This window comes from Canis aureus, chromosome 27 (genome assembly GCF_053574225.1).
Source record: "Canis aureus isolate CA01 chromosome 27, VMU_Caureus_v.1.0, whole genome shotgun sequence".
Taxonomy (NCBI): Eukaryota; Metazoa; Chordata; class Mammalia; order Carnivora; family Canidae; genus Canis; species Canis aureus.
The window spans coordinates 31,136,152-31,157,522 of record NC_135637.1 but is presented as its reverse complement, the minus strand read 5'-3'; the positions used below and the strand labels follow the sequence as shown (position 1 = coordinate 31,157,522).

Genomic DNA, 21,371 nt, shown 5'->3' with positions numbered 1-21,371 from the left:
TACACTCTGAAGAGTTTTGATCAGAAATGGATGCTGTATTTTGTCAAATGCTTTCTCTGCATCTAATGAGAGGATCATATGGTTCTTGGTTTTTCTCTTGCTGATATGATGAATCACATTGATTGCTTTACGAGTGTTGAACCAGCCTTGTGTCCCGGGGATAAATCTTACTTGGTCGTGGTGAATAATTTTCTTAATGTGCTGTTGGATCCTATTGGCTAGTATCTTGTTGAGAATTATTGCATCCATGTTCATCAGGGATATTGGTCTGTAATTCTCCCTTTTGGTGGGGTCTTTGTCTGGTTTTGGAATTAAGGTGATGCTGGCCTCATAGAATGAATTTGGAAGTACTCCATCTCTTTCTATCTTTCCAAACAGCTTTAGTAGAATAGGTATGATTTCTTCTTTAAACGTTTGATAGAATTCCCCTGGGCAGCCATCTGGCCCTGGACTCTTGTGTCTTGGGAGGTTTTTGAGGACTGCTTCAATTTCCTCCCTGATTATTGGCCTGTTCAGGTTTTCTATTTCTTCCTGTTCCAGTTTTGGTAGTTTGTGGCTTTCCAGGAATACTTCCATTTCTTCTAGATTGCCTTTTATTGGCGTATAGCTGTTCATAATATGTTTTTTAAAATCGTTTGTATTTCCTTGGTGTTGGTAGTGCTCTCTCCTTTCTCATTCATGATTTTATTAATTTGAGTCTTCCCTCTCTTCTTTTTAAAAAGGTTGGCTAATGGTTTATCTATCTTATTAATTCTTTCAAAGAACCAACTCCTGGTTCTGTTGATCTGTTCCACAGTTCTTCTGGTCTCGATTTCGTTGAGTTCTCTCAAATTTTAATTAAGTCTCTTCTTCTGCTGGGTGTAGGGTCCATCCATACAGGAAGAGGGGCAAGATGGCTGAAGATTAGGGTCCTCAAATCAACTGTCTCCACCAAATTACCTAGAAAACCTTCAAATAATCCTGAAAATCTATGAATATGGCCTGAGATTTAAAGAGAGACCAGCTGGAACACTACAGTGAGAAGAGTTCGTGATTATATCAAGGTAGGAAGACAGGGAAAAAAGAAATAAAGAAACAAAAGGCATCCAAGGGGGAGGGGCCCCACGAGGAGCCGGGCTAAGGCCCGGGCGAGTGTCCCCAGGACAGGAGAGCCCCGTCCAGGACAAGCAGGAGCTGCACCAATCTTCCCGGGCGGAAAGGCACTTGAAGGGGGTTATAGCAGGGCCCCAGAAGGGCGGGGATGCCCTCGGGCTCCCTGGGACACTAACAGACACCTGCACGTGCAGGAGAGTGCACCATACCCGGTGGCCAAGCTCCCTAGGGGCTGCAGCATGCACAGTGGACCGGAGCAGCTCAGAGGGACTTGGACGGTGGCTCTGGTGGAGGAGGCTGTGTGGCCAGGAGCAGCTTGGAGGGGCTCGGGTGGAGGAAGAGGCTCCGTGTGGAGGCAGTTGCGCGGCTCTGGTTGCAGCTTGGATGGGCTCGGGCAGCGGCTCCTCGGAGGGGGCTGCGCGGCCAGGAGCACGAATCCAAAGCGCAGGCTTGGGAGCCCAGGGCGCCAGGGATACAGCCCGGGATCCAGCCTCCCCCCGGGACAGGCAGAGGCCGGGAGGGCCCAGGACAGCAAGGACGCTCCTGCCCCAAGCTGAGCAGAGCGGCGGCCCCGCCCCCCGGAGCCTCCAGGCCCTGCAGGCCAAGTGCATCAGAGTTCCTGTGGGGGCTGAATCCAGGTTTCCAGAGCTGCTGCCACCACCATGGTTGTTCCTCCTGGGACCTCAGGGGGTAAACAACCCTCACTGAGCCCTGCACCAGGCAGGGGCACAGCAGCTCCCCCAAGTTCTAAGACCTGAATATCAGCACAACAGACCCCTCCCCAAGAAGACCAGCTAGAGGGACAAGTTCCAGGGGAAGTCAAGGGACTTAAAGTATACAGAATTAGAAGATACTCCACCGTGGTTTTTTTTTTTCTTTTTGATTTCTGTTTGCTTCCCCCACCCTTTTTTCCCTTTCATTCTTTTTCTTTCTCTATCTCTTTTTCTTCTCTTTTTTTCTTTTTCTCTTCCTTTTTTCTTTTTTCTTTTTCTCTTTTCTTTCCTTCTTTCTCTTTTTCTCCTTTTCCCAATACAACTTGTTTTTGGCCATTCTGCACTGAGCAAAATGACTAGAAGGAAAACCTCACCTCAAAAGAAAGAATCAGAAACAGTCCTCTCTCCCACAGAGTTACAAAATCTGGATTACAATTCAATGTCAGAAAGCCAATTCAGAAACACTATCATACAGCTACTGGTGGCTCTAGAAAAGAGCATAAAGGACTCAAGAGACTTCATGACTGCAGAATTTAGATCCAATCAGGCAGAAATTAAAAACAATTGAATGAGACACAATCCAAACTAGAAGTCCTAACGACGAGGGTTAACGAGGTGGAAGAACGAGTGAGTGACATAGAAGACAAGTTGATGGCAAAGAGGGAAACTGAGGAAAAAAGAGACAAACAATTAAAATACCATGAGGTTAGATTAAGGGAAATAAATGACAGCCTGAGGAAGAAAAACCTACATTTAATTGGGGTTCCCGAGGGTGCCAAAAGGGGCAGAGGGCAAGAATATGTATTTGAATAAATCCTAGCTGAAAACTTTCCTAATCTGGGAAGGGAAACAGGCATTCAGATCCAGGAAATAGAGAGATCCCCCCCCTAAAATCAATAAAAACCATTCAACACCTCGACATCTAATAGTGACGCTTGCAAATTGCAAAGATCAAGAGAAGATCCTTAAAGCAGCAAGAGACAAGAAATCCCTGACTTTCATGGGGAGGAATATTAGGGTAACAGCAGACCTCTCCACAGAGACCTGGCAGGCCAGAAAGGACTGGTAGGATATATTCAAGGTCCTAAATGAGAAGAACATGCAACCAAGAATACTTTATCCAGCAAGGCTCTTATTCAAAATGGAAGGAGAGATAAAGAGCTTCCAAGACAGGCAGGAACTGAAAGAATATGTGACCACCAAACCAGTTCTACAAGAAATTTTAAGGGGGACTCTTAAAATTCCCCTTTAAGAAGAAGTTCAGTGGAACAACCCACAAAAACAAGGACTGAATAGATATGAAGACACTAAACTCATATCTGTCAATAGTAACTCTAAAAGTGAACGGGCTTTATGACCCCATCAAAAGGCACAGGGTTTCAGACTGGATAAAAAAGCAGGACCCATCTATTTGCTGTCTACAAGAGACTCATTTCAGACAGAAGGACACCTACAGCCTGAAAATAAAAGGTTGGAGAACCATTTACCATTCAAGTGGTCCTCAAAAGAAAGCAGGGGTAGCCATCCTTATATCAGTTAAACTAAAATTTACCCCGAAGACTGTAGTGAGTGATGAAGAGGGACACTATCTCATACTTAAAGGATCTATCCAACAAGAGGACTTAACAATCCTCAATATATATGCCCCGGATTTGGGAACAGCCAAATATTTAAACCAATTAATAACCAAAGTGAAGAATTCTCTGATTGATGCACATGAAGGAATAATAGGTCTGGCGAGGAAGGATTTTCTCTCTTTGTTTCTGACCAGTGATGTTGGCAGGAGGAGAAGAGAGATATGCCTCTAGCTCTTTGCTTCCTCAGAATGTGGCTCCCGGGAAAGGACACCCTCCTCCTTAAAAGCAGCCTTTTTCTGCTGTTTCCCCAGCTCCCCCTCCAACCTCCAGGCTCTAACATCTCCCCCATCTCCTCATTGGACCATGATTCCCTTTTTCTGAGAACTATGATATCCAGAGAATACTCCTCCAGATTTGACACACACCTAGGACTGTTGGATTATTTGAAGGTGGAGAAAAAAAAGCATATTTCACTCCAATGAAGCATCTTTTTTTCTATTTACCCTGGAATCATGCAGTCAGTAACCTATATATTTCTGGTTATAAATTATTTCCCAGATAATTATATCTTATTTCATTGATTCCTATGTTCCTCTGCTGAAACTTTTCAGATTCAAATTAAGAAGTTATAGAAATTCTTCAGTATTGTGTCTCTAGAGTGAGAGCCAGATATTCATAAAATACCTAATTTTCATATACGTTGTAATATCTGAATTGTATATAAACATCTAAAACACATAGGTATAGATGGGATTTTATATTTGAATAACAAAAGGTCAGATTGTGAAAATAAGGGTAATTCGTGTTGAGGAGGACAGGGACCATCTAAGTGAGTCCTTAGGGTAGGAGGTTGTCAAAAACCAGCAGTCCTCCCTTGAGATGTGTGGGTCCGCCCCACATCTGAACTATCCAAGTGAGGGAGGGTCTGAATGAGGATTCTGGAGAAGATATATGGACCTTAAACAAAATTAAGGTTCCCTTGAGAAGATGCATCTTCTTCATATGAGGTAGTGGCCTATCCCCATACATCTACTCCACATGTTTGCCCATCTCTACTTCTGGTCTTAGTAAAGGCAAGTATAAGAAGGAGAAGTTGGAGACAGAATTATGAAACTCTGTCATAGAAAATCATGGTTCAGGAATAGGATCACTCTGGGCCTGTTAAATGAGAGATACGTTCTTAATGGAATCCCAGGTGAAGGTGAGATTTCCACCCTGTCATCTGAGAATGGAGGTGATTAGTGTTTGGGGAACCAAGTCAATACCAGAGGGATAAGAGGTCAAAAGTATGAAGATGCCCAGGAGAGGAGAGAAGGTTCAGCAAAAAGTGCAGGTGAGGGAGGGCCATCTAAGGCAAAAAGAATGGACTTCCTCTGCCTGACTCTTGCAGGTTCCCCGGCACAGAGTCCCTACCCCTCCACAGGGGAGCTCTCTGAGGAATCTGCAGAATGCTCTAGAGTGAATGGCTGAGGTTAAGAGAAAGCTGCATGGATACAGAGAACCTGGGAGAAGATTGATCCTTTCACAGCTCAGGCTACTGTCAGGTCAGAGAAGCCCCTGTGAACTGAACGACTTGTCATCTGCCACTCACCTTAGTCTTCCAATTTGAGGGAGCTCCTCCTCACCCCTCTGTGGACACCACCCAGTGATTCTTCCCATCACAAGCCTCCTATCCTCAGTTGCCCTCTCTGACATTTGGTCACTTGAACAGAGACTTTAATCATGCTGACTATGTAGTTCTTGGTGCTCATGTGTGCAGAGTAGAAATAGGTGGGAGTTCTGGAATCCCACATGGTTAGGGCAGGGGGTCACATGGTGGCTACCATGTCCTGTAAGTGAGAGCATGGTCTGCTCTCTGAGATACACTGGGTAACAGGTGGTGTTCTCATGTGCATTTCAGGTCACAATTGGGCCTTGAACGATGAAGGAAATATGACAGCACAGTCTCTTGGGCACCACTATGATATCTGGGGACAGTCTTGCTCCTTCTTTCCTTTTGCTCTTGGGAATGGAGTCACTCATGACATATGGGGTCTTATTCCCCATGAATGTTCCATATATCAGAATGTAAGGAATGGTTATAAATTATTTCCCAGATAATTATACCTTATTTCAAATTCATGGTAATGGCTCTTGTCACAGGAAGAAGGAAGAGATGATGTCGGTCTACATATGGGTTGAAGGAAAGCCATCATCTAGTTTCTATAACCAGAGGGTTATAGAGTCACTGCACAGGAGAGCCTCAAATTGGTGGAGTCGTTGGTCTGAGTCCCACTGGAGCAGGGTCAGGCCCTTCTCACGTGTGAAGAAGGTTGGCACCAGTCCCTCTTTCTTCTCAGTTGCCCAGAGCCCCCTGGTGTCCGAACAATTGTGTCCCGTATTTATCAAAATGGTGCTTCACAGTCAGGTTTTTCAGTGACAGAATAAGATAAACCTATTTAAAAATTTTAAATGATGGGATCCCTGGGTGGCGCAGCGGTTTGGCACCTGCCTTTGGCCCAGGGTGCGATCCTGGAGACCCGGGATCCAATCCCACATCTGGCTCCCAGTGCATGGAGCCTGCTTCTCCCTCTGCCTGTGTCTCTACCTCTCTCTCTTTCTTTCTCTGTGACTATCATAAATAAATAAAAATTAAAAAAAATTAAAAAAATAAAATAAAAATTTTAAATGATAATTATGATACTCAATTAGGGAAATAAGTAATGAAATGTGGAGAAAAATAAATCACGAAAACAGGTATACTTTATTAAGAAGAAAAAATGGTCCAAGAATGCCTAAATAGACCAATTTCCTTAGAAAAAATACACAGTATAATTAGAAACCGTTCCTCAAAAAGGTATAAGATACAGTCAGCTTCAGAAGAAAAACGAATGAAAAATGAATATACAACAATTCAAAATCTTTGGGATACAGCAAAAGCAGTCCTAAGAGGGAAATACATCTCAATACAAGCATCCCTCAAAAATTTTGAAAAAAACAAATACACCAGATAACCTCACACCTAAAGGAACTGGAGAAGAACAGTAAATAAAACCTACACCAAGCAGAAGAAGAGAGCAGAACTCTATGAAATAGAGATCAGAAGAACTGAAGAACAAATCAACAAAACCAGGATTTGATTCTTTGAAAGAATTAATAAGATAGATAAACCATTGGCCATCTTTATTTAAAGGAAGAGATAAATGACTTCAATTAATAGAATCATGAATGAAAGAAGAGAGATCACAACCAATACCAAGGAAATACAAACGATTTTAAAAACATATTATGAACAGCTATACACCAATAAATTAGGCAATCTAGAAGAAATGGATGCATTTCTGGAAAACCACAAATTACCAAAACTCTGACAGGAAGAAATAGAAAACCTGAACAGGCCAAAAGCCAGGGAGGAAATTGAAGCAGTCATCAAAACCTCCCAAGACACAAATGTCCAGGGCCAGATGGCTTCCCTGGGGGAATTCTATCAAACCTTTATAGAAGAAATAATGCCTTTTCTACTAAAGCTGTTGTGAAGGATAGAAAGGGACAGAATACTTTCAAACTATTTTTATGATGCCAGTATCACCTTAATTCCAAAACCAGGCAAAGATCCCACCAAAAAGGAGAATTAGAGACCAATTCCCTGACGAACACAGATGCAAAAATTCTCAAAAAGATACTAGCCAATAGGATCCAGCAATACATTAAGAAGATTATTCCCCTTGGCCAAGTGGGATTTATCCCCGAGATGCAAGGCTGATTCAACACTCGTAAAACAATCAACAGGATATATCACATCAAAAAGAGAAAAACAAAACCATATGATCCTGTCAATAGGTTCAGAAAAAGCATTTGACAAAATACAGCATCCATTCCTGATCAAAACTCTTCAAAGAGTAGGGATATAGGGAAAGAGTAGGGATATAGGGAACATTCCTCGGGGTCTTAAAAGCCATCTATGAAAAGACCACAGCAAATATCATTCTCAATGGGGAAACACGAGAGCCTTTCCCCTAAGATCAAGAACATGACAGGGATGTCCACTCCGTACACCATTGCTATTCAAAATAGTACTAAAAGTCTTACATCCACAACCAGGCAACAAAAAGAAATAAAAGATATTCAAATTGGCAAAGAAGAAGTCAAACTCTCCCTCTCTGCAGATTACATAATGCTGTACAGAGAAAACCCAAATGACTCCACCCCAAGATTGCTAGAACTCATACAGCTATTCAGCAATGTGACAGGATACAAAATCAATGCGCAGAAATCAGTGGCATTTCTATGCACTAACAATGAAACTGAAGAAAAAGAAATTAAGGAGTCAATCCCATTTACATTTGCACTCAAAACATAAGATACTAGGATAACAAGAACAAAAAAGGTAAAGCATCTACACCCTAAAAACAACAGAACACTTCTGAAATAAATGGAGGAAGACACAAAGAGATGGAAAAAAATTCCATGCTAATGGATTGGAGGAATTAATATTGTGAAAATAACTATGCTACCCAGGGCAATTTATACGTTCAATGCAATCTCTATCAAAGTACCATAGACTTTCTTTCTTTTTTTTATTGCAGTTCAAATTGCCAACATACAGAATAACACCCAGTGCTCATCCCAACAAAGGCCCCCCTCAGTGCGCGTCACCCATTCACCCCCACCCCCCGCCCTCCACCCTTTCCACCACCCCTAGTTAGTTTCCCAGAGTTAGGAGTCTTCATGTTCTGTCTCCCTTTCTGATATTTCCCACACATTTCTTCTCCCTTCCCTTATATTCCCTTTCACTATTATTTATAGTCCCCAAATGAATGAGAACATATAATATTTGTCCTTCTCCGATTGACTTATACCTCCGATACTGATGACAAACGGCAATTTGGGTTCTGCAGGCACGGAGCTGTTGCCAGCTTTTCTCGCCATCCTCGCCATTCGCATCTCAGTTCTGTACATCTGCCTGGAGTCCTTGCAGTAATGCTTAGCCTTTTCATAGATAAGCTTCCTTGCCTTTCGAAGCATCTTTTGGGCAAACTTTTTTCTCAGATGCTTGATCTGCAACTCTGTGAAATTCCTTTGCTTTTTTTTAAGGGTTTCTGGCACAGCAAGAACCCTTTTTTTCTTCTCTTCTGCACCCTCCATGGTTCCAGCTGGAAAAGAGTTTGAGTGTCTGATTCTTGTTTTTATCTCAGGTCATGACCTCCGTGTCATGGGATCGAGTCCCACCATGTCAGATTCAGCACTCAGTGGGGAGTCTGCTAGAGATTCCCTCACTCACTCTCCCCCTGCCTCTCTCCCACTCATTCTCTTCCTTTCTTCATCTCTCTAAAAATAAATAAGTCATATATATATGATATTTAAAACAATGGAAATTTTAAACTCTTATGGAAAAAAATACAATAGGGATACATACACGTGACACATAGAGTACAGAAATAGAAAGATTGCAGAATATAGTGAACTAAAAAAAGAAATAGTGATTCAAGTGTTCTAAATAAATTATGAACAGTGAGATTGCATTGTCAGACTAATATATTCAGACCCTATAACCATTGTGAATTATTATAGATATGCAGTGGGTTTTCATAAAGATAATTGCTCTAGCAACAGTCATACTAATGAATTAACAGAATCAAATTACATGATCTAGCTAGACCTACAAAGAACTGTTGTCTATGTGAAAGCAAAGTCCTCATAAAATTCACATAAATAGAAACAGAGGAATTTTACAAGGATGACACACTCTCTCCCAGACACATAGAACTCAGTCTCACACCGAGGAAAATAGCTAATGGGGAGATGTGGGGAAGACATTTCTACCATTTCAGGAATGTGCAAATGTGACCTAAATACCATTAAACTCAATATCTTGGGGATCTCTGGGTGGCTCTGTGGTTTAGCGCCTGTCTTGGGCCCAGGGCATGATCCTGAAATCCCAGGATCAAGTCTGAAATAGGGCTCCATGCATGAAGCCTGCTTCTCTATCTGGCTGTGTCTCTGACTCTATCTTTCTCTGTGTCTCTCATGAATAAATCTATAAAATCTTTAAAATTAAATAAATAAACTTGACATCTTTCTTCAAGTATTGGAGGATGCATGTGAACAACAACAACAACAAAAAAAACCTGATTAGGATTCAGCATTGATGAGAATGGAAAGGGAGTTATGTCAGAAGATCCAAATCTATGATTCAGACATAGATACTCTGGAATTGGTGCATCAGTAACAGAAGCAATCACTCAATGAGCAAAAAGAACAGGCAATCGTATTGAAGAGGAGTAAGAGGATTCCATGAGTCTGGAAACTTCTAGAAATAGCTAAATGACCAATGATGGAGATCCTGGATTCCTCAGAGGTCAGGTGGGAGGTGAGCAACCTGGCCCTGCCACCCCTATTCCATGTATTTCAGTAGAAAGAGACCCTGTGTCACAACCTGATGGGGGAGATGACCTTTCTGTGTCATTTGAGGCCTTTTGTTTCTTTAAGGCCTTTTTTCTAGGAAGATGATACAGTGAATGTCTTTGGGGACACAAGGGAAGGAGTAGCACTGAAACCCAGGTGGCAGCCCTGCATGGACCTGGACCCATGTTTGCAACAGGAACAGCAGACACAGGAGCCACACACTGAGCCAGAGCAGCTGCTGGGGCCTCCCCCTCCCAGCAGATGACAAAGGGGTTCTGGTCTCTGTTCTCAAGGATCTGGGATTCTATATAATCCTTGAAATGCTGTCACTGGAGGGGCAGTGAAGCATGACCTCATCCTCCTGGCTCAGCCCAGCAATGGCCAGACAGCCAGAGCTGTCAGACATGGAGGCAGAGAATGGACCAGGGTCCACAGAAGGTCCAGCCATCATAATACATGAGGATTTGACTGCCCATTCATGGAGCTGTTGGTAGCAGGACACATATTGGACACTCCTGATGTGTCCTGACTCAGAGCTGGATTCAGGGTCCCTGTTTCTGCCCTGACCTGTCATGGACTCTGTCCTCAGGGCAGCTGACCTTGGCACCCAAGAATCTGTACTCAATTTTAGAAAATCATACAATATCATGATCCCAAGGACAGGCTTCAAGGAGAAGTTTAAGAGAATGTGGAAAGAATTATAGATAAATTCCTTGAGGGGGGTCTCAGACGTCTGTTTATATCAAACAAACAAAGAAGCACTGACTTGGCCCAACTTTTAGGACTGCCCCGGCAGCCCCGTCACACTGAGTATGGCAGGTTTGTGTCTCACTTCCCCCCAGGCCCGGAACACTGTGTGAGCACAAAGCGTGGGACCAATAGACAGTAATAATCAGCCTCGTCCTCAGCCTGAAGCCCAGTGATGGTCAGGGTGGCTGAGTTGCCAGACTTAGAGCCAGAAAATTGGTCAGGGACCCCTGACGGTTGATCACCATCACTGTACATGAGGAGTTTAGGGGCCTTTCCTGGGAGCTGTTGGTACCAACTCGCACCAACAATACTGATGTTGTTTGTGCTTCCAGAGCAGGAGATGGTGACCCTCTGGCCCAGCGACCCCGACACTGAGGGTGGCTGATTCAGCACAGACTGGGCCTAGGACCCTGCAAGGGAGAGAGACACAGAGAGGGAGATGCTCTCTTCTACAGAAAAGGGGAAAAATCAGAGCCCATGTGCCCTCCCAGGATCCCTTCCCCTTTCCCCATATCCAGTCACCTGCGCAGTAAGCAGAGTGTGAGGAGGAGAGGGCACCAGGCCATGTTGGAGGTCATCAGTGATTGATCCTGCCTTCTGGAGACCCACAGCTAAGCAGACCTCCTCTAATCTCTCCTTTCCCCTATTCAACCTCTGAGAGAGGGAGGGGCCATCCATGCAAATAAGACCCTAGTCCCTGTGTCTGAGGACACAAAGGGCTAGGGCTGGGAGGGGCTACATGTGACAGGGGTGCAGAGGTCCCAGCTATAAGCCCTGACACAGGCAGTATCAGGTGGCAGGTTTTCTGCTCTGATCAACCCTTATCCCTCAGAAACATGTGAAGGGTGCTCCCTGGGTCCAGGCCTAGACACAGCATTGTACGACATGGTGACACGAGTCCATTAGGGATAACTCCTGCCTCCTCACTACACTGTCAACTGTCAAGTTCCTTAGGGCCAGGACAGATGTCCCCTTATGTGGCCTCCCATCCCCACAGGACACATTTTTACCCTATTCATGCTCCACATAGTGAGTCTGTCCACAGATCCCTGGGCTGTTCATGGGACAGGACTGAGGTGATGTCTCTTGTAGAACCACATAGATGAGGATCACGTCCAGAGCAGTGATGAGTCCACCTAGACAAATGGCCAGTTCTGTGCAGGAGGCTGATTTCTTTCCTCTTACCTGGTTCCTCTCTGTTTGGAGAGTTCTCTTCTCCCAGAAGTTCCCTCAGCACTGAGGACCAGGGAGCACTCTTTCCAGGCTGTGGGTAGAAGCTGTCGTGTGCATTGTAGCGGATTATACACTGGACATCCCTCAGAAATCTCTGCCAGGCCTGAGTCCCCAGCAGGGAGCACAGGATCCAGCCCCCAGGACCAGGCTCCTTAGTGTCAATGGTCCTCAGTAAGCAGTGGAGTAGGGACCACAGGACAGTCCCACTGCGCCCCCTGCTGGTTGCAGAACACACACTCACCCTGGTCCGAAGACCTGAGTCCAGCTGGTTTCTGCCACTTGTCAGGTCCCTGTCTATTCTCACATCTCTCATCTGATTTCTAGAGACAGCAATTCCAGTATATTGTACCTGATTCTTTTGTATCTCACTCTCGAGAGGTGTTTCATTCTCAGGAGGTTCAGGAATGTACATCAATGGCAACTATTTTCACCCTAGAGAAGACCCTACCCACTGCAAACCACTTCATTGGTCTTTCATTTTGGTTATACGCTCATTGTTAGTTTTCCATCAGTTTTGCTTCCAGATAAGAGTTTTTACCTACTGTGTCATAAATTGCATTGTGTTGCACTACTTCATGTTGTCATAAGAGAAAGATTGCCTGGGATGCCTGGGTAGCTCAGCAGTTGAGTGTCTGTCTTTGGCTCAGGGGGTGATCCTAGGGTCCTGGGATGGAGTTCAACATGGGCCTCCCCACAGGGCACCTGCTTCTCGCTCTCCCTATGTCTCTGTCTCTCTCACTATGTCTCTTATGAATAAATAAATAAAATCTTAAAGAAAGACTGCTCTAATAGCTACCATGTCAGAAGCATGATGTATGTCATTTTGCAGATTCTATGTTTACAGCATTGCACACTGTCAAAAAATAGAGAGAAATAGAGGAATCAATTCTCAGACATTTATATCTGGGCTTTTACCTTTGCCTCCCCCATGTGAAGAAACTTCTTTTTTGTCAACACTGAACTCCTGCACCAACATTATTCGATAGATTTGCCACCATGGGGGCTTTCCAATGTAATTTTGTTTTGTTTTGTTTTTATAATAAATTTATTTTTTATTGGTGTTCAATTTGCCAACATACAGAATAACACCCAGTGCTCATCCCGTCAAGTGCCCCCCTCATTGCTCATCACCCATTCACCCCCACCCCCCGCCCAACTCCCCTCCACCACCCTTAGTTCATTTCCCAGAGTTAGGAGTCTTTATGTTCTGTCCCCCTTCCTGATATTTCCCACACATTTCTTCTCCCTTCCCTTATATTCCCTTTCACTATTATTTATATTCCCCAAATGAATGAGAACATACACTCTTTGTCCTTCTCCAACTGACTTACTTCACTCAGCATAATACCCTCCAGTTCCATCCATGTTGAAGCAAATGGTGGGTATTTGTCATTTCTAATGGCTGAGTAATATTCCATTGTATACATAAACCACATCTTCTTTATCCATTCATCTTTCGATGGACACTGAGACTCCTTCCACAGTTTGGCTATTGTGGACATTGCTGCTATGAACATCAGGGTACAGGTGTCCTGGCGTTTCATTGCATCTGAATCTTTGGGGGTAAATCCCCAACAGTGCAATTGCTGGGTCGTAGGGCAGGTCTATTTTTAACTGTTTGAGGAACCTCCACACAGTTTTCCAGAGTGGCTGCAGAGTTCACATTCCCACAAACAGTGTAAGAGGGTTGCCTTTTCTCCGCATCCTCTCCAACATTTGTGGTTTCAAACTGTCAACACTGAACACCTGCACCAACATTGTTTGATAGATTTGCCACAATGGGGGCTTTCAAGGAATTTGGGATGAGGAAGTAAATATTACAATTTCATGATCCTATGGTGTGTTTTTACCAAGTTCATGCTTATGTAGGCAAATGACAATTTTCCTGGTACTTGGTTTGGTGAATTGTTAGCAGATGGTCATATACCTGACCTGTATTTTGTAGTTAATTTGCTCAAGGACATTGTCTTCTGTGCTCAGAATATGCTCTATGACTCAGCCACTCCCTCTGGTTTCTTCAATCAGCTACTGGAGGCTAATCATGTCCTTTCTTCTTCCCTGCAGGAACCCATTGAATCCAGACCATGGGACTGTCACCTTCACCAAGAATGAAGTCTGTGTTCTTCACTTGTTCTGTCCCAATATCAAGTGCTTACTTCCCAACTCCTATTTGATCAATTCAGGCCTCCAAATATGAAATGTTCCACAAGCAGACGTCATTGTCTTTGCCTTAGATCTATTCCTCTTTTTTTTTAAATTGAAGTTCGATTTGCCAACATACAGTATAACACCCAGTGCTCATCTCATCAAGTGATCTATTACTCTTCATGGAAATCCTATTCCAGTGAATTCACACATTAATTCAAGAAACTGGTGTTGAATTCGTCCTTGGTGTCAGGCTAGGTTTTGAGCTTCGTGGATACAGTAATAACACATATACACAAAAGGAAAAGCTGCAAATGTGGGACACACAGCAAAGACAGTCACAGAGAAACCTCTCCACGTGGTTGGTATTACCTGACCAGTAATCATCCTGGGTATCTGGAGCCCACTGACTGCTCAGAACCCCTCACTTCCTACAGGACATCAACAATGACCTCCTCCATACTCTCTCTGCAGCTTGCCCTTTGCCTTCACACGTCCCTGCTCCATTCCAGGTGCCTGAGTGCAGGTTTCCAGCCCTCCTCACCTGGTGTGGGTTTCCCAGGTATGAGCAGAAATGGACTCCTGTCCTCACAGGGAACAGAGACAGGAGAAAGAGGAAGGCTACTCCAGGGACTAATAAGCAAAGGAGGACTGCATACAAGGCTTGTGTTGATCAGCAGCAAGACCAAAAGATCCTCACACACATCCACTAAGTCTTATGTTTATGAAGATGCCTTTACTATGTTGAGGCCTGTGTACACCACATCAACACCACATCACTATGTCAAGGATACGTTCTTGGAGCAAACTCTGGGAGCAGCTAAGTTAGGCAGAATCCACCATTCTCAGACAAGGACAGAGTTGAATAACCTCAGAGTGCCTGAGTCCAGCTTCTGGATCAGTCTGTGATTACAAATTTTTACAATATTCCCCAGCAACTGGCAATGCAGAGCTCGTCCTGTGTCCTGTCTACAAGCTTCTCATTATATTTATTTTTAATTTATTTATTAAAGATGTTATTTATTTATTCATGAGACACACACACACAGAGGAAGAGACACAGGAAGAGGGAGAAGCAGGTTCCATGCAGGGAGCCTGATGCAGGACTTGATCCCACGACTCCAGGATCTCGCCCTGGGCTGAAGGCAGGTGCTAAACTGCTGAGCCACCCAGGGATTCCCAATTTACTCATTTTTAATCTGTACTTAAGAATTTATAATTAGGGGGTTCCTGGGTGGCTCAGTTGGTTAATCATCTTTCAGCTCAAGTCATGATCCTGATGTACTGGGATGGAGTCCTGTGTTTGGCTCCCCACTGAGCAAGGATTCTGCTATGCAGCCTCCCTTCTCTTCATCTCTCTCACAAATAAATAAACAATATCTTAAAAGGAAATAATTTCTTATTAGGGCTCCAGTTAAGAGGCAGGTGATAAACCACTGGAAGGGATGGTATAGGGGTAAGGCCTGGAAGATGCTGGTTCTTGGGAGACAGTTACCACTCTCCTCATTTGACTTGTGACTACATGGAGGAGGGAGACAGGATCCAGTCCATGGTGTAGACACCAGCTCTTGGTCCTTCAGGCCCCCCAAGCCTTGGACCCCAGGTCTTATACCCTCATCACAGTGTTGAGATGGGCTGGCACCTTCATACCCATCTGCTTCCTCCAAGGTTGGTATTTAACAAGAGTGGAGGTGCAGACTGAGAAGTCAGTTCTCTGATTCACAGCCTGCACTTCTCCCTCATGGCTGCACATGGACTTTATCTCTCACATGCAGACAAGGCCTCCCCAGGTGCCTGCACCAAAGCCTGTTTATGGAGCTCACCTGCAAGTGCTTGAAAGTCCTCAGGCCCCACTTCTGATTTCTCAGGTGTCCCCCCAGGACTCCTGCCCCTCTGTGTCCCACCACGGGATGAAGCCCCTGAATCCACTATCCTGGAGTCTGCCCAACGCCCTGTCCCAGATCTCATCTTCCATGGAAGAGTCCTTCAGCTCAGACTCAACAGACACTTACGATGTGCCTCCCTTGGTCCAGTCCCCGTCCTTGGCTCTGGGGTGAGAAGGGAAACAGAAGACCCAGTTCTGCCCCATGAAGGCTCAGTTCTTCCATGGACTAACTCCATACAACTAGCTCTTCATGTGGAGAGTTGCCCTCCTCAGGGAGAGGAGACATTTCTGGTCACAGAGGAGACCCCCTTCTCTGTGCCTCTCCAGACAGGCCCTGATGTGGAACCCCAGAGGTGGCAGCTGTGACTGTGGACATTCTGCAGGCAAAGTGGTTCCTACTCACTGTCCCTGTGCTCCAGCCAGGGCAGCAGACATAACTGATCACAGATGTCATCAGATCACACACCTGACAGATCTGAGTAGGGTCCTGACCCTCACAGGCCTGTGGGATCATTGCCAGCATCCTTCAGGATCTTGAACCTCCCAAACCCATACTGCCCCCTGATGGCAGGAAATGTGTCTACTCGGCCTGGAAGGGCTCCTGCCTTGAAGCCAGAGCCCAGGGCTGCTTTCTGCAGACATTCCTGCCCTCTTCAGAGCTGCTAGTCTCAGTTTCCAATGCAGCGAGTCCCATGGATTTGGTTTGGAAACATGCCAGTCAGGAAAGGCAGCTGTGGTAGGTGAGGGGATGTTGTCGACAGGCCCGGGACTCAGAGGGAAGGGAAAACATATGAATTCCAGTAAAATATCATTGTCACTGTGGGTGACACCATTCTTACTAAAGAAGACTCACTGTCCGGGCTTATGCTTGAAAATTTAAAAATCGCAGAAGGATAAATGTAGTGGTCTGACGGGCCTGCCATAAGAAGATGACTGTCCACACGTTCAACCCCTCTTCCTCCGTAGACCCTAGGGACGGCAGTTGTCTTCCTTTTGGAAGATTTGCCTCTTCTAAAATGTGATTACACTGTGATCCTACAATGAACATATCATGTTTTATATGTGGGCCTCTTCGTGGGTAACATCTTAGTTGGTCCCAGCTTTGGGTGATTAGATACAAACTTGGAATTAATATCCACATGTGGATTTCTAGGCACTTGCAGTTTTTAGTGATTGTGAATGAATATGCTGTAATTATTCACATGGAGGTTTCCCTATGGCAAATGTTTTGGATGTATTTATTTAATTTTACACTGACATCGATTTAGAAAACACCCTTAGATTAGAAACTGGTCAATGCCATTTATACTCATGTAGATAATAATATCAGATTAAAATAAGGGCTGACTTAGTCTTCAAGCACTTCATGGGTACTGCTGAGGTCCCATGATATTTTCAAGTGCAAAATAATTTCTTTCATTTAATTCAAATCACAAAGAAAAAAATGAATATAAATCAGCATAGAAGTAAGTGTTCCCCAGCTGATAAAGACAAGAAATTTTTGTTTTCATGAAGCGTCTTTGTCTACAAATAGGCTGCTATGAGTAGCCTTGAGGACAGAAGGGACAGGAGGAGCCTCTTTTGCATGTGGTTCCCCTGGATGGGCGTTGGTCCATGGCATCAGTAGCAGGAGCATAAGAAGCAGAAATACAAAAAAATGGGCATTCCCCTGAAGACTAATGGGAGGATAGCATAGCATTGAAACTTAAACAAATAGGTAAATGACCAAGCATAGGAACCCCAGATTCCTCAGATGTCAGGTGAGAGATGAACACAGTGGGCTTACCACTCCCTTGTCTCTGAATTGAGGTCAAAGAGATTCTATGTCCCAACCAAATGGGAGACATAGCCCTTCTGTGTCTTCTGAGACCCCTTGTCTAGGTAGGAGCTGCTATGAGTTCTGGGGGAAGTGAGGGAAGGAGGAGCCCTCATTCCTATATTGGTGTCCTTAGAAAGACGTGATGGTGGCAGTAGCAAGAGCATCAGAAGCAGAAGACAGAGGATGAGTCTCACCAATACCTGGAGACCCATTCTGGCAGCTGAAAAAAGGGTTCTGATCTCAGTTCTGACAAGCCAGGGGATCTGCATGAGCCCTGAGATGCTGGCACAGGAGTTATAGTGGGGGGCCCTTCATCCTTTGTTCTCAGCCCACAGATGGCCAGAGAGCCAGAGTTACTGTTGACCAGGTGCTCCAAGGGTCTAACCACCATAGTAGATGAGAATTTGGGGGCCTATTCATGGGAGCTTTCGATCTCAGGACACATATTAGACATTCCTGATGTGTCTTGACTCAGATGCAGTTGAATTCTATGCCCCTGGTTCTTCCTTTACATCCTAGACTTTGTCCACTGTCTAGACAGTCCCTGGCACCAGGAATGTCAATTCATTTTGATAAAATTCCCTGTATGTTGGTGCCAAGGACAGGGATGGTAGATAGATTTTAAGCCAATGGGGACAGAAGTGTACGCAAAATTCTCTGTGGTGAGCCTCAGATCTGGATTTCAGCCAAAGAGAAAGGAAACAGCTGACTTGGCCAGGAAGTCTGGACAGCATAGGGAGCCCCACTGCTGTGGGAATAGCAGGTTTTTCTCTAACAGCCCCACAGGCCTGGATCACTGGAGAAGCACTAGTAATCAGCCTATTTTTCAGTCTGGAGCCCAGAGGTGGTCAAGGAGCCAGTGATGCCAAAACCAGAGCCAGAAAATTGATTGGAGACCCGAGGATCAATTGCTATTGCCATAGATGAGGAGTCTGGGGTCTGTCCTTGCAAGCTGCTTGTACCATTTCACACCATAATCACGAATACTGGGACTCTTCCAGGTCAGGAGAGGGTGACCCTCTGCCCAGGGCCCCAGGCCCTAACAGTGGCTGAGTCAGCACAGACTGGGCCCACGACCCTGCAAGGAGGTGGGACATAGACAGGGTGTGCTGGCCTGGTGAGCAGACCTCAGGGTGGGTGTGGTCGTGTGGGGGGGGCAGGAACCTGAGTCGGGACCCTGGATCCCCTCCCCCAGTGCAAGATGAGGGACAGGAGTCCTGCAGGCCTGATCCCTCAAACCAGGCTGGCTCCAGGGGCTTTCCCTGCAGCGTCCCTGGAGCATGTGGGGTAGTGAGTCCTCCCATCTGCTGCGAGTCCTCAGAGGTGAGCTGTGTGTCCAATGAGTTCAGACCTGCCCCTCTTCATGTCCCGCAAGGGAATTTTCAGGGAGGATTGAGGACAGTGAGTGTGTGTTGGGAGGGATGTTTCCAGACCTTCAAACCCCAGGGGGAGGAGGAGTCACGGAGGAGAACAAGCTGAATGTCCAAGGTCAGGCTGCAGTGCCTGGACATCAGGTGTCATGAAGAAGTGGGGATGGAGATGATCCCCAACCTTCACACACACCTGCACACCCCCAGGTCCCCAGCCACAGGGAGGCAGAGCTGAGGGTCTCGCTCATCCCTTCATCCCCCTGGGGAGAAGCACTGCATTCTGGTCACAGCTCCCCACTCCCACACAGTGTCAAACCTCCTTGGATCAGTGGATGGGATGATGTCACCCTGTGCCCCATCACAGCCCCCAGAAACCTAGATAACATTCTCTGCCTGAATGAAGATGCTGTTGCTCTGGGGTACAGTTCACTGAGCTGTGACAGCACAGCAGTGTGGTGTGGCCATGGTCACAGTGCCATGGAGGAGAGTGACATAACCATGAAAACAGTCACTCACACACTCACCCTCCTCCTTCCTCCACCTGCTGTCAATCCCTGGCCTCCTTACCACCTCTAGATTCCTGTCTCTTCTAAAACACAATGAATTCCAGTGATGTGGAATGTAGCCTGTGGTATGTTCTTCTTCCCTATGAAATGTGCCTTTAGGGGATCCCCAGGTGGCTCAGCAGTTTAGAACCTGCCTTCGGCCCAAGGCATGATCCTGGAGTCCCGGGATTGAGTCCCCTGTTGACCTCCCTGCACAGAGTCTGCTTCTCCCTCTGCCTGTGTCTCTGTGTCTCTCTCTCTCTCATGAATAAAAAATAAAAAAAATTAAAAAATGTGCAGTTAATACTCATGCATATTTTTGAACTTCAAAACTTATTTCCTTTAAATGCTGATTAATATCACCCTTTATAAATATTCATAATGATGGAGGTTGTTTTTCTTACCTCAAGTCTGATCATTTAATAAAAAGCTGGTCTAAGAATTAGTGTGCAGATTTTTATTGCTTTCACCTGAGTGAATATGAAAAAAAAATTTCCATAAACAAGCACATCAGGATTTTTCTCTAGAAAGATTTTTTTTACTTTATATAATTTTCAGTATGGCATTGATTTATGTGTTCAATACAACATCAAATAATGAGAACTGGTCATCTGGTTGAAGCTAAGGGAATAATGGTCCCAGCTGCACAGAGCGCTGACATGTGCATCTGCAGAGCAGGAAAGGGGCTGAAGGACCATGATAGCTTCGTGACTTATGAGTGTTTCATTTACTGAAACATCAGTAGATGATAGGTGAATGTTCTCTAGTCTAGAAGAAACTGTCCCTGCTCATGAGGAAAAAATTTTCAGTATTGTTTAAGACTCGTTGTGTACAAATGGGGCTAATCTGAGTGACTCTGAGGTCAGAGACGATGAAGGAGACTCCATTCCCAGGAGGCACCCCAAGATGCACCTGACCGAACATTAACTGAAGAATAAGCAGAAACCCAGGGGGAGCCTAAGCAGGCAGCTGCTGAGGTGCTCACACAGTTTGCCTATGGGTAAGTAGGTTTTTGTCTCACTTCCCCCAAGGCCTGCAGCACCGTGTGAGCATTGAGACTGCTGTCATAGGAAGAGCAGTAATAATCAGCCTCGTCCTCAGCCTGGAGTCCAGAGATGGTCAGGGTGGCTGTGCTGCCTGATTTGGAGCCAGAGAATCGATCAGGAACCCCAGAGGGTCGAGTATTGGTATTATAGATGATGGTTCTGGGGCCTATTCCTGGGAGCTGCTGGTACCATCCCACATCATTGCCATAGCCAACGTTCGAGCTGCTTCCAGTGCAAGAGATGGTGACTCTCTGGCCCAGGGACCCAGACACGGAGGCCAGTTGAGTCAGCACAGACTGGGCCCAGGACCCTGCAAGGGGGAGAGACACAGAGAGGGTGATGTGGGTCCTGGAGACAAGAGAAGGATGTAGGACGGCACACATCCTTCAGGCCCCCTTCACGGTCTCCACATCCATTCACCTGTGAAGTGAGCGAGGAGGGTGAAGAGCAGAGGGGAACAGGCCATGGTGGAGGTCTTCACTGATCCTGCCTTCTGTGGTCCCACAGCTGAGCAGAGCCTCCCCTCATCTCTCCCTTCCCCTCTTCATCCTCTGGGAGAGGGAGGTGCTCTTCTGTGCAAATATGTTCCCAGTTGTCTGGTCCCTCAGTGGCCCTGGGTCAAGTTCCTCTGCCTGGGGATGTGAAGGATGTGGGCAGGGGAGGGGAGGGGCTGTGTAGAAACCTGAGTTAGGGAGGTCCCAGGTGTGAGCCCTCAGCAGAGGACACAGGCAGTGCCTGGTGGCAGGTCCCAGCTATAATTATCCTTGACTCTTCATAAACGGACCCCATCACCCCCTGGTGTCCAATCCCAG

General features: G+C 45.5%; 1 pseudogene across 1 annotated transcript in view; it reads right to left on the bottom strand.

Annotated features, from left to right (window-relative positions):
- Nucleotides 1–21,150, bottom strand: part of LOC144299432 (immunoglobulin lambda variable 1-51 pseudogene) — a 34,562-nt pseudogene extending 13,412 nt beyond the window's left edge. Inside the window, exon 1 of the transcript XR_013366171.1 lies at nucleotides 20,980–21,150. The product of XR_013366171.1 is annotated as an immunoglobulin lambda variable 1-51 pseudogene (transcript). The remainder of the gene's footprint in view (nucleotides 1–20,979) is intronic.
- Nucleotides 21,151–21,371: the final 221 nt, after the last annotated feature.